Genomic DNA, 14,428 nt, shown 5'->3' on the forward strand with positions numbered 1-14,428 from the left:
AAACTCCAGGGTTTCTCAAACAAACCAATCAGCTACATAGAGGGTGCTAAGGTGACCACCTCCCTCCAGGTCACAAAGGACAACATTCCCAGACCTGGGCTTTTATCTCTCTAATCATAACTATTAGCTGTGTTAGCCCATTTGCCTCAATGGAAGCCAACCAAGGCGTCACCACACAGAATGCAGTAGGTTTTCACATGAAAGCCAGGACTGGAAACAGTGCCCGTGATGGCATGGAGTGAGGTGGTTACCGTATGTGGCACACATTCTGCCACTGGCGGTGCATCTTACTGCAAATAGAGGTTTGTTCTTTGGGGCTCAGGTAGCGAGGGTTCCATTGCAGACAGGGGTGTAGCTTGTTCAGTAAGATTGGGGGTAGGAGGGGGAAGCATCAGTTTTCCCGACCATCAAGCTGGCAGATAATGTTAAAGTACAATATATGACAAGCAGGGCCCATGAGAGGGGCTTAAGAAGCAGTGGAAAGGGAGAGGAATACGGATTAATAGGAGAAATACATGAGAGAAACACAATATTTTGTCAAATAAACTTTTTTAGGCCTTTCAAAACGGAGATGAGTGTGCGTGTAATTTTGTCAGTGTATATATGCAAAAATCACAGGTGAAATCCGACAGACACCTCACCATACCCAACTAAAAGCACCTTAAACCAACTATTCATCTGAAAATACATTTATTGGTGGGGGTTAATTCTCCAAGCACACCCCCTGAAGTTAAGCCCCCGAGTGCAGACTGTAGTCCTCTTTTTTTGTCAGCTGTGTAGTAAGCAGGGTAAGGCTATTTGACGTTTTCTAGTTGATTGGTAGATGTGTCAGAAGATAAAGGGCGTGAAAGGCGTCATGGTATAGGGGTGGAAGTTACGATCAATTTTTGCCCCCCCGGAAGTAGTATGACACATAAACTTGAATCTCCCATAGGGCCGCAGCGGAGGGGTGTAGGTACCCCCTTGGGGAGTGCACCAACCCTTCTCAAGACTGTCGGCAGATCCCACTTTGGGATGAAGCCTCGGGTGGAATTAAATAATTGAACCTAAGTGACTCCTCTGTGTGTATTTTACATCGAGCTCCATAATTTGTGTTACTTCCCTGCCCTGAAAGGCCAGAAAAGAGAAAACACAAGGCTCATGGCATCTCCGGAATTGACATCACAGCGGTGTCACGCGAAGCGTATCAGCGAAAAGAAATATACTTGTATAAACAATATAAAATCAATACATAAAGTTCTCATCGAAAACAAATACACTGCCACACCCGCACATAAATCATTTTTAAACCTTCCAGTGAACACAATAGTGCGGAAAATGTGTGTGGAAAATATATCGCTCCCACCAGTCCTGGAAGAGACAAAGCTTTACTGACAACATGTAATTTATATAATGCAGTTATCCCACCCTCGGCAGTCACACCGGCCCCACCTACTTTCAAGCCGCAGGCTGATGTGGCTCCATTGGTCTCTCTTTGGTGTGCAATGCAGTCCATGCTGTATGGCTGGCATGTTTCAGTGTGTAGCACACAAAGGGCAGCTGTTCCTAATGAAGTGACATAATACAGGAGGAAAGATCAGTGGCGGCCGGTAAGATTAGGAGTGAGGGGGCGGACGGGAAAGACAATGCACACGCACACATACACACACACTCACAGCCACGCATTCACACGCACGCATGCACACACAAACAAATGCATTAACAACACTCATTACCAAACATTCATACATACACGCACCTATGCACGCATCAAACATTAATTAAAAAAACACATGTACCTGCAGCTCTGCCTCTGAGGTCCCAGGGGGCTTGGGACTGCTGCCTTTTTAGGTCAGCCAATGAGAGAAGGCAACAGTCCCAACCTCATCACAGAGTGGGATGGGGTCAGTGAGACTGCTGAACCCACCCCACTCTGTGATGAAGTGTCACTGATTGATACTTGACTGTGGGCGCTTCAGGGCTTAAAACTGAAGCGCCCAGGTGCGAGGCAATCAGTGACACTACCCCTCGTCACTGAGGGGAGGGCCTCAGGGACCTTTGCTGAGCTGAGGAGCCCTGACTTCCTCAGCCCAGCAAAGTTCAGGTCAGGCAGCCAGGAGGCTGCGCTTGTAGTGCATGTCTGGCTCCTGGTTGCCTGACCTGAAAATGAACAGTGTCTATCAGGCCGACCTTTGCTCAGTCTGACAGACACTGCTCGTGAGGGACAAAAGGTGGAGGGGCGTGGCCCCTCAGCCCCAATGGACCGACAGTGGCTGAAGTTGATACTGAGTAGAGGATCTTCCTTATTAGGAAGCTGTGCCCTCACACACCTGTGAAGCTGTCATGCTTCAGCATTGAGCATTGTGCTCCTTGTAGGGTTGATGCTGTAATACCCCACATGCCCCACGAGAGGTCTCTTTGGCAGAGATCTTTTAGTAGAACGTTGTAATGGTGAGTGCTCTGGTCCTGATGAAACGCCATGGATCCCTCCTGGACCATTAGGTTGTGAAACATGTCGCTCCACACCACTTGCCACTAAATGATTTTCCTCATTGTTGGGAATTTACAATGTAGATATTGCTTTTAACCTAACCAGGGAGACCCAGGAATAAAACTCACCCTCAGGGTATCTCCGTGGTATTTTTAACCCGCCGACTCACTTGTGCCACACACATGCACTCACCATTATGGTGTTCTACTAAATGATCTCTGCCAAAGAGCCCTCTCACGGGGCCCATGGGATATTGAAAAGCCGACCCCACGATGAGCAAAACAACCAATGATGAAGCATGACACCTTCACAGGTGTGGGAGGGCACAGCTTCCTAATAAGGAAGATCCTCCCCCCAGTATCAACTTTCCTCCTGTATTATGTCACTTATTTAGGAACAACTACCCCCTTGTGTGCTACATGCTTATTCTTGGGAACAAGGGTACTGGACCTTTATCGGCTTCCCCTCACCCTCTATAGTGGTTTCGGCATGTTTCAGTGACACAAATTCAACCTTTACCCTCTTTCTTCATCATAACTTTCATATCCCTATAGGCCTCCTTTCATTTGTTCTACCCTTTATTCTTCGCTCATCTTCCCTTCAACTATTTCCTCTCCTCATGCTCAACAGCCCAGCACTTCTGCCACACTTCCTCCCAGTCTGTCCTTTCTCAATCCTCTCTCCCTGTGTCATTCTCTCTCTTTCACTCCCTTCCGTTTTTCCTCTCTCCATCCTCCATTCATTTCTTCCCTTCAGATCCTCCCTTTTCTTTTCTTACCAGTGTTCTCCTTTTGCTCCGTTTAGTCCTACCTCCCTTTCCTTCCATTAGTCCTTCAATGATCAATTCATACTTTTAATGTTTCTCTTTGTTTTCAACACTCACCCATTCCCTCTCATTTGCCCCCATTCTGGCAGCGTTCCGCACCCCCACCCCTCGTTGTTTTCCCTCCCATCTGCTCTCTCCCTCCTTTTAGCCCTCTTCGTCATTCCCCTTAGTATTCTCTTGGTGACCTCCTCCTCCATTTGTCCATTTGCCCTTAAACTCTTTCAGCATCCCATTCTCTACTTTCCTATTTTCCCTCCTTTCAGTCCTTCGTGTCCTGCCCCTCTGCCTCTCCCCCCCCCCCCCCCCATTTGATCTCCTCTGCCATTCACCTCTTTCCTCCTTTCATTCCTCTTTTCACAGTACTTAATTAGAACATATATTTGCTGGGGCTCAGCCCTTGCACTCCTTCTACAGCATGCCTCTTAATGAAGCTGCCGCCATTCATGACTGCACTGCTTGGTTCATGGCTAAATAGCTGTCTTTTTCTCGAAGGAAGGGAGGCTCTTGAGCATCTTTACTAATTGTGAGAGACACATTCCCATTTTAATTTCAAGATGGCACCGTTACCACAACATAGAGGCAGATTCCCAAAGGGCAAACAAGGCCTATCCAATGCTCTGCCTCACTCCCAAGAAGGGAAATCCACCAGCTCACCTCTCACGGGACCATTAGAACCAAAGTGCACCACCAGGTCCACACAATCAGTGCAGCTCACGCGTAACCATACAGAAATGTAGGGCTGCCTGGCCTGACACTGGCATAGTCAGAATTATATTTAGAGTTAGAACTGTCAGATCACATTTTTCTGGGGGGTGGGCGGGGGGCACATGGCAAATAGGGGCTCCTTGGTTCCACCTGTGGTTGTTTCTAACTGGTGTCCTTAGCATCCTTCCAATTACTATGGCTCTTCAGATCCTAGAATGTTTTCAATTCACTTCCCTGTCTGAGGAAACTGAATCTACCCTGCATTTTGTGCCATGGTAAAGAAGGGACATCCTAAATGGAAACCGCTAGTCCCAGAACTCAGACCCTTACCATCCGCAGAGTCTTACTACCATATATGTCACATACATACTGCACATACACAGACTTGACATACACGTGGGATATCACTACAAGGATCTTTGATTTCACATAACAGATACACCTTACATGAGAGGGGTCAGGCGACCTCACTATCTGTGACACAGAGAAGAAATTTAGTCCAGAGTAATAATTCACAAAACCAGGGTATACTCCGACCACCACATTGTCTCACCTACAAAGTAAATAGAAAGCCTTTAGGTTTCATTAAAGCCTCATGTGGTGCGTAGGAGAGGGATTATTGTTCGAACTCTGCACTGCATTTGTGCAAAAGACAGAAATCGGCAGACTATAGATATCCCATGAGAACCGATACAGAGGCTTGAATTGTACTGCTGGTGTTACAGTAGTACGATAATACAACATGACCAGTTGTGACGCAGTCATAACCATGGCAAAAGATAAAAAGCTACAGACTTCTCAATTTAACAACATGTATGAATCCACTAGAGCGGTGGAAGAGGAGCAACCTTTAGCACAAATACAAAATCTAGGAACATCAGAGAACATGCCTATGCATAACCTAGAAGAAATATTGGCAGCTGTATAGCAGACTAGTAGGTTACTCAAACACAAGATAGATGCAACGGCAAGAAACCTTAACTTGGTGCACAGGGATTGGAGGAAGGTAAAAGAAAGAATTATCATGGAGTAGACTGCCACAAAGAAGGTTTTCGATGAAGTTACAATGATGAAGGGATTTGTTGCCAAAGTAAAACGAAAAAAAGAAATTCTCGAGGCAAAAACCGAAGACACTGAGGGACGGTCTAGAATAAACAATATAAAGATGGCAGGGCTCACAGACAGTGGGATGAGAAAATATGGAACTATTTCTGGAGCATAGGATCATGACAGAATTGAAGCAAAGGGACTACTGAACTGCTTTACAATCAAGAGAGCGCGCATAGGGCACCAGTTCCCCCACCAAGGGGCAACTCCAAGAGCAATCACTTTTTATCTGTTGAATTATAGAACGTGTGACAATATCTTCAGACTTCAAGGCGCAGAGGGGAGTTCAAATTTGTCAAAACTACTCCCATGTTGTTTCCTAATTATACACAAGCTGTTGCGAAACAGAGGCACATCTTTCAGGATGTTAACATGAGCTGCAGGGAAGTAATGTTGTAGTATATGGTATTTGTCCCAGTGAACCTGACAATTATACTGGGAGGTGTAAAACTAGAATAGGCTTGGAATTAGCAAGATGGTCAAAAACATAGGAATAAGACATCCTTTTCTCACAGGAGAACACTAATTTGCCTGAAGAAAAGGATTGAGTACTTATGTTGTTAGACTCTTGCACCAACTTATTCAAGTATGTCAAGGTCCAACCTGATGAAATGCCGATTGGTACATGCATATTGACCAATACGGACGCACTGAGTAAAACAATAGTAGTACAATAGTAGAACCGGAAGGGGCACTGAAAAAATAGTATACTGAGCAATGAGGGAGGTACGTTTCATTTGGTGGTGAGGCCTATGTGACCTCCCAGACTAGTCTGGGAACTGGTGTGTGAACTGAAACTAGATTTAAGTTCAGTTTCGAGAATTTTGTTTGTTCTTTTGGGGCAGGCCCACTGCAGGCTAAATTCATAAAGTGTGTGGCATGTATGAGAAAATGCATACTATAGTGATCTCAAGGAGTGTAACAGGGGTTTAATTAATTCAACAAAGGGTATTAGCATTACAACAATTAAATGGGTGGTTGTAAAAAGTACAGTTTTTGAATATGGAATACAAGTTATGACTCCATTATTTCCATGAAGTGGGATGTCAGGGGATTGAACCATTTTTTTTAAGTATAGGAGAGTGGGGGCACATTTGAAAATAAGGTCATTACACATGCCGGAATTCAGGAAACACACTTTTCACAAGAGGAGAGCAGAGAGGTGGAAAGTAAGTTCCATCAAGCAGCATACTTACTCCACATGTGGCAGAGGGGTGGGAATATGGGTAGCCCCTGGGTTAAGGTAGTGGCAAAGAAAAGAGTTTCAGATCTTGAAGACATATATATGGTATTTCTGGGTTTGTAAAATGGAGTGGATGTATTCCTCACCAACCTCTATGCCCCATATTCAGATGACAGTGGCTTTTACACGGGCTTGGGAAAAAAGAATATTTGACAACACAGTGATATTTATCATGTAGTTTGGTGATTCAATTGTATGTTGAATGGTGGTGAGGCTAGAGACCCATTTGGCCACCCACCCAGGATGATACACAAGAAGGTAACGCAGAATTTCCCCCTTAAAGAGTAAAGTGTTTGATCTTCATATCCTAAATGTATAGAAAATCCCACACCCTGAAAATTGAGAACATTCTTTCTACTCAGCAGTGCAGGACACATTGACCAAAACTTGATTATTTATTGGTATCTAGTGAAAACTGTATGCAATGTTAGTGCCAAATGTAATCAGATCATTCGCTTTTGGTGATTACATATACCTGTGGAGTGATGCATCCCAGGGTACCAATGTGGCATTTAAAGGCACTGACTTTGCTTGATGAGGGATTTGCAGTGGCAATGAGGTAAGAAACAGTAAACTACTTTCATAATAATAGTAATATGGGTTCCACAGGCTGTGTCAAGTGGGAAGCACATAAAGTAGTGCTAAGAGGTCTTGAATTGGCTACAGTTTTATCCGCTTGTAAAACATTAGAGAATAATACGTGAAAAAGAGGGCTTGCCACAATGACACAAAAGGGGCCCCGAGCTGGGGAGTGGCTTTCAGAAAAGAAGTGCTTTCATCTGTATAACTACTTGAAAAATATGTATACAGATGTTTCAGGCACGGTTTTCAAAGAGGGAGTGACAAGGCAGCAAGATTGCTATCATGGCTAGTCAAGAGATAGATTTAATCCTCACATATGGTGATAATCATAAATGCAGATGTTTTTGTGGCGTGCACTCAGGTTGTTTCTAATCATCTTTTTCATTATTATCTCAAAGAGTTATATGGTTGTGTCTGGGGGACGTACCCGGTGTAAGCAGTAAGAGAATGTTCACTGATGTTACTGTCCCTAGACTAAATTGGAAACAGTGTGAAGCATTAGAGAGGGCACTGGGTCTTGAAGAAATTAAATTGGCCAGTAGTCATTTAAACTGAGGTAGAACTGAAGCAGGAGATGGCATCCTGAACATACTTTATAAAATATATTCAAATGTTTTGCTACTGGAGGTACATAACGAGTCCCTGGAAGTGGCATACTATGCAGGCTGCTGAGTAAAGCACTCGTTATTGTAATAGTCAAACCAGATAAGGACCCCTGTGACTTTAAATTATTCAAATCATTATCAATTACCTACACAGATACACAATTGTTGGGAATGAATTGGTTGACAAGTTCTAGGCGCTGGTGAACTCTCTGATTTATGAGGGTCAATGATTTATTCCGACGAAGTACACCCTTGACTATTAGGTGACTAGTGCATGTGATGGGGAAGATGTGGCAGAGTTAGAATTGCCATCATTAGACACGGCTAAAGCATTGGACACAATTTCATGGCAATATCTATTCTGTGGGCTGATGTAGGATTGTGGTGTAAGAGAATACCCATGTGATATCATTATATGCTGATGATATATTGGGTTTTTTAAAGACCCAGTGAGGCCGGTAGAACACCTGCTTTAATTGTTTGATGACTTCAGGGACTGAGAATCAATAAAGAAAAGTCAACCCTTTTTCCACTGGGTTTGTGGACACACATTGGTGTAATTGGGCTTTCTGGGTTGACCAAGCAATGGGAAAGTGACTCCTTCGGTTATTTGAGAACTAAAATCACACATAATGCTACACACCTCACATAAGCTGGGTACTCTGCGGATCAGTGATGGATAAGTGAAGTCAGAGGAATTTGGAAAACACTGCCACTTTCTATTGCAGGGAGAACGGCATTGGCAAAAGTGACCGCTCTGCTGCTTTATTCGTCTCTTTTTAATGCCTCATGCTTCATGTGCCAATCCAAAGAGTCAAAGAATTTCGTGATCTGGACGGGTAAGAGAAGTAGAATTCACTTGATTTGCTTTATCATAACTACTTAGCGAGAAGTCGACAAATTCCTGATCTGGAGGGCCACTATTTGGTTATATGAGCTCATTTGATAGCTGATTATCCATTTATAGTTGATTCTGACAAGATCAGAGCATTGATACTAGGGAGGCTATTCACCAAAGTAAACTTACACACCACTTACACACAATATACACTTTTGAATAACTTTACTATGTACGTATGTATAATGCATTTATAAAGCGCACTATGACCAGACTGGTATACTGGCACTGGAAACGCTACACTCATGGTAAGAGGCGGAAGGGGAAAATTGGGGGGAGGGGAGGAGAGGAGTGGCTGTCGTCACTACTTTTGGTTAATCCCCATTTACAAGTGTAACATTACTCAAAAGTGTAGACTTACATGTCCACAGCCCCTAGAGTCTGCACCATGAGTGACTTTACAATCGCATCTGATGTTCCACACACTTGGCAGATACCTCCACAATCCCTCTCTCTCTACCCCTTCTGTCTCTACGTCATGCTTCTAGCTATACTTTATGTTCTACCCTTCTCCTGTATCTTGCCCCCATCTAATTTCTCTTACTCAGCAGGGTCACATGCATCTATGTAGCCACATAAGTGCACACAGAGGAGAAGAGGGGCATGGTAGGGGAAGAGAAGTTTGGAGAAAATTGTCAGATTTCAATCAATGGAATGGTGGAAGTCCTCAAAGCAGCACTCTGAGTTTTACAGTTTTCAGCAAGAACGCCTGTAATGAAGGGGGATATATATGAGATTACTAATGTCTGGCAGGTAAAGCTACACCTTCAAGCGCTATGCACATGTGTCTTATTTTAACATTATGCACTAGTCCTCTAAACATCTTTCAAGCCACCCTGAGCAGCAATGTTTCCTACAGTGGAAGTCACAAGCTGCTAAACACAGAACTAAGCATAAACTGTTACTGTTAATTCAAGTAACGTCAATCTGGATCCACGCTTAAAAAGACTTTATCAATGCTTGTTTAAGCTTTCTTTTCGTACTATTGGGCTGACAGAAACCGGGAAACTTGAGCTTCCTTCTGTTCGTGGGTGCCTCCATTTCTGAAGACTTGACATTTAATTCAATATTGCTTAGCATCACAAGGGCTTGAATGAGCCAAAGGGGATATTAATTTCAAAGTTATTCCAAACAAGGGCCCACCAAAAGATATCTTGGCCGGGGCCCAGAGAACCCTTAAGATGTCCCTGAACCTAACTAAGCCTTTCATTTTAAAAGCAGACATCTGAAATATAGCAGAAGCGGCAACTCTCTCGCAAAATAAGTAACGGGGAACACTTTTCCTTATGCAGAGCTGAAATACAGAATATACGATAAAAAAGACTTCACCAGGAAACACACAATGCACTGCTAAGAAAACAATGATTATTCCAGGCACGTTATTAGGGTTATAAAAACCCATGACTTCATCCGCAATAGTTACGGAACAGAACACACGTCATGGATTTGCTCAGCAGACTTACTCGAGTGTTCCGAGAAAATTTCTGATTTACCTGACCCACAAACAATGCTTTTGCGCATTTATTTGGTTTCTGGTTTGGTGTTTAATTTGTAAATACATAAATGCCAGGGCCCTCGCCAGGAGGCCTCTGCAGTTTGCACAACCCATTCACCCGGCCAGCGCTGCTGGTGGCAAGACACACATACGAACATCAAACTCCTTCAAGTGCGGCACTTTAGACTATTCCATGCCCCCAAAGCTATAACGATGGATTGGGCAGCCCGTATTAGTTATTTTAATGTGTATTAAGTTAATTAGCGACTGTTGTGCTAAGTTCTTAAATACACAAACAGCGCCACCAGGTGACAAACTGTCATGAGACCCAGTGTTGGCAATTAAGTGCCGGTGCTGAGCACCAGAAACCACCTGCTCAATTTAAGCACTGGGTTTCTCAACAGTGAAAATAGTTTCCCGTTGGATAAACCCTACACCATCATTAGATGGGGTTGTCCCTCTCGTTTGCCATTCTGGAAGGCAGCTTACTTTTGACCATGGTAAGAGAAATTGGGCGCTCATTGCCAGTGTGGGGGACACAACGAGGAAGGAGGATGTAGATACCCACATGTGTACTAGTGATAGATGTTTACGTACTTTTGCAGAAAAATTTTCTGCTGAATGCCCACCAACATTGGCAGCTTCAGGGCAGAGCAACCGGTGCAGCCGCACCTGGCGCTGAGCTCGGGTGGGCGGGTGCTGTGTTTAGAATTAACTCATGGGTTCAAAAGCACCTGCTGCAGAGTTCCTTTGTGTCCAGCAGTTTTTGAGGCAACAATAAAAATGTCAGGATAACTCTGTTGATTAATGTTCCTGCAGAAGAGAGATGCAATTTTGTCTTGGGGCAGTCTTTGGGCAGCATTTACTTGACATAAAGTAGTACAGAGGGTAAATATGCCTGCCGCAAAGAACATGTGTTATGTGGATCACAGAACTATATTTTATATGGCTAGCTCGGTGGGTTACTGCTTTTGTCACAGAGATCCTTTTGTTACTTGCAGTTCTGAGTCACCGCCCTAATATAGCACAGTGAGCTATGGACTATCATATAAGAGATGCATGCAACCTGCATGGAACACGTTCGAATATGATGTTTTTCCGCAGCATTTAATCGACCTAATTTTGCTAGAAAGGGTTTGTTTGGGAAGAAATACATTTGTGTTAGTAAAGCCAACGCCAAACACTGTGGTACGTTTTATCCTGAGTCTGTGCTTCTCCAGCCCAAACACACTTAAAATATACTGCCCACTAATATGGATGTAATGTGAGTCCTACACCTTGTAGCCCTCGTCTTATGCATCATTTCCTACTGACTGATTTACACACGTCTGATTCGTTATCACTGTATAATGTGTGTGTGATGTAAAGTGCTCTGTCACCTTACACTGCTATTAGTAGTGCCATAAAACAAATTAAATACATGTGAGAGAGGGGCTATAGAGAGATGAAGGGCACCCTTGCAGGGTGTTCGTAAGGGACTCCATGAAGAAGGAGGTCTTTAGGGGGTGGGATGGCAAAAAAAGATTTTCGCACCAGGTGTCATCAGGGCTAAAGCCGGCCCTGCCCACCATCCCAGTTCCTGGTCTCAAACATGCTAATAAGGACATTCCACCACAATGCATGCATAGGCACGAATTCTCTTTGCTGTAGTAAAATTCGGAGAATCTTGATTTCCTCAGTAAGGATTGGAAGTTTGCCTTGGCTAATAGATGTTAACTGTGCAAATATGCTCTTCAAACACTGCACACTGCATAATTAACAGCATACACTTTGGACTCTGTTCTTTACAGTCAAAGATTTGTGTCACAGCCTGCCCATGTTAGAATCATGACAATCCAGTCAAGAGCATTATGCAGCCCTCCAGTGTTCAGTATCCAGCTAGACTGCATAATCTCCCCCCAGTCCTTCTACCGGGGACTAGCAGCATAAGACAGAAGCGCAAGGTTCCTACAGACACAGCACCACCACCCTTGTTGCAAAATAATATCTCGATAATAATTTTTTTTTTATGCCTACCTCAGAAATGCAACAAGATTTATTACACTCATGCCACAGCAATCGGTTAGGATTGACAGAAAATGCGAAAATACAATCAACGATACATCAGTGGTTTGTTGGAGTTAGAATGTTGGAGAACGTGTGCATGTTTCTGTATCTGCATTCAGTCCATAGGGTGCTGTATCAATGTTAGCCCTAAATGTCTCTTGTTTGTAATAATACTGACTGTTCATGTAGGGGCCCTGAATGTCATTAGAGATGCCTGGTCAAGATATGTTGCTATACCCTGACGGTTCGGGAGCGCTCCATGGGTATATGGCCTTTTTTTGTCACACTGCATGAGTGGCTTACAGGGTTGTACGATGGAACAACGCAGGGAAATACATCGCATGCCTTAACAGCACATTTTTGACTCTGCTTTTTTTACAACGCATATGCTTTTACAACGCATGCCATTACCACGCATTGTTTCTATATATAAAAACAATGGTTTGTGGGGGGGAGACCCCCCCACATCCCCTACTTACCTTAAATGCATGGTAAAGGCATGCATTGTGAAGAAATACGCGTGGTAAAAAATGCGTGGTAAAGTGACAACGTGGTGAAAACCTTGCTGTAGAGTCTGTTTCCTGCTTATAGTAGCAGGACAATGCCAAGTCCTTGTGTGAGGTATTTACACTTGCAACTGGGGCAGTCACGGATTAGTGTACAGTGGGTCTTGGTTTTACCACTGGTCCTCCTGCACTAATGCAGGACAACTGGGTAATCAACTTACTCTCGTTGCATTGCACACTTGATTTGTGAAGGATAGGAACAGGGGGTAGGCAAGACCTACTGCTGGAGACAGTGGATAGTGTTTGAATTCAGACTTGCATTCACAATAAAAAATAAAAAATAATTTCCTTATGGCGATTTATCTTTTACAGCCTGGATTTAGGGTTGGTTTAAAAAAATACTACAGTCCAAGAAACAGAAGGCCTTGGGGTCTTGGGCAGATATACAGTGGCAAACACAATTGTAGTGTTTGCTAGGTAACAAACAACATGGGACCCTACTGCCAATGCTATTCTTTTATGCGTTGAACATTTTTATTAGCATTTCATAAAATACAGTAGAGCACAAAGAATACTGTCCATAACAAAGTACATGAACTAAACAATGATAGAAACACAAAATAATAAATAAAGCAGCACATTGAAGTAGAAAAAATATTATGTCTGAAAAACGCAATAAAAAGGAAACAAGTAGTTCATCTTAATGGAGAATACGGTATAGAACGGCATAAAATATGTACAAAACATTACTTGGTATATTATGAGACATAGATCTGTTCTACTCCTCATTGCATACTGAAACAGTAGACGGATGAGCAGAACCAGTGTTTAAAATGATATTAATAAGTTATTAAATAAGGTAATCATGAAATGTAGAATCATGGAAACACTGCAGGAGGGTTCATTGACTTTCAGTTTTACCTCAGGCTGTGTTTACTTAAGCCTGTCAGTGGGGCAGAGGGGCCCAACGAGGTGACACAATGCATATCATTGACTGGATGTGCTTGTCCTCTGCCCTAGATTCTGAGCAATAAAACAAAGGACTCTCAAGGTTGACAATTTTTTTTTTAATCGAAAATAAATAATGACTTCAAATATCCCCATAAAGAAGCAGGACTCTCATCTTTATGTGACTTAATCAGTATTTTTAGGCTATACGACTTGGTTGGACTGTACTGTCCCAAATTAGTTTGTATCTATGTACAATTCTGTCCTAGCGAGTGAAACAGTATAGAACACAAAAGCCTGGTGCGTGACATTGGTGAGAAATGTTTTGCTACTCAAATATACACCCTCAAGGTTAACATTTCCTGAAATAAAAGCTGTGCATGTTAAAATAACCAATCAAAAGGCTGACCTTTCGATCCCAGTTAAGTACAATGACGTGGCGGGTTATCGTCAGGACCGATGGTTGTACATTTTATCCAACGTTCTGTAAAAGACCAAATGTAAACATCAGTGTCGAGCTAAAGTACAGTTTTAGCATCTACAAGATAAACAGGTTAATTAATTGCCCTATATAATGTGTTGATACAGGGACAGCTTAGGAATGTTGGGGGGCAGTGCTATACATATTTGGGGGGCTCCTACCTGGCCGCAGGCAGCAGACCGGTTGCTGGAGCTCAGGCAGCCATTCTACCTCTTAGGCTACAACTCTCTTTCAAGCTTAGACATCTGACAGCATCAGCATTCTTCAAATGACACAAGTCTTACACGCTCAGGGGCTGCTCTCAGGTAACGTCGATCATACTTGCTGAAGCGTCTCAAAGGAAAATGTTCCCTCAGGTGACTCAGTTCTTAAAGAATCAGTTAAATAACAAAAAACATCCCTTATGTGAAAGAAAGCATGTTACAGCCTCGTGCTTCTGGCACCTGTCTGTCCTATTCCCCAGGTTACATAAATCTTTCCAGCTAAGGTCTCTGAGGGAACTGCACAATCTCTCAA

The 14,428-nt window shown here is 43.2% G+C and overlaps 1 long non-coding RNA gene across 1 annotated transcript in view; it reads right to left on the reverse strand.

Moving 5' to 3' along the window:
- LOC146857168 (uncharacterized) overlaps positions 1-13,891 on the reverse strand; it is a 33,246-nt gene extending 19,355 nt beyond the window's left edge. The window contains exons 1-2 of the long non-coding RNA XR_014979860.1: positions 13,841-13,891; positions 1,436-1,545 (exon numbers count right to left, since the gene is read on the reverse strand). This is a non-coding gene — a long non-coding RNA (uncharacterized LOC146857168). The remainder of the gene's footprint in view (positions 1-1,435; positions 1,546-13,840) is intronic.
- Between the last annotated feature and the right edge of the window lie 537 nt (positions 13,892-14,428).

The sequence above is a fragment of the Triturus cristatus genome, chromosome 3_2, assembly GCF_964204655.1.
Source record: "Triturus cristatus chromosome 3_2, aTriCri1.1, whole genome shotgun sequence".
NCBI lineage: Eukaryota > Metazoa > Chordata > Amphibia > Caudata > Salamandridae > Triturus > Triturus cristatus.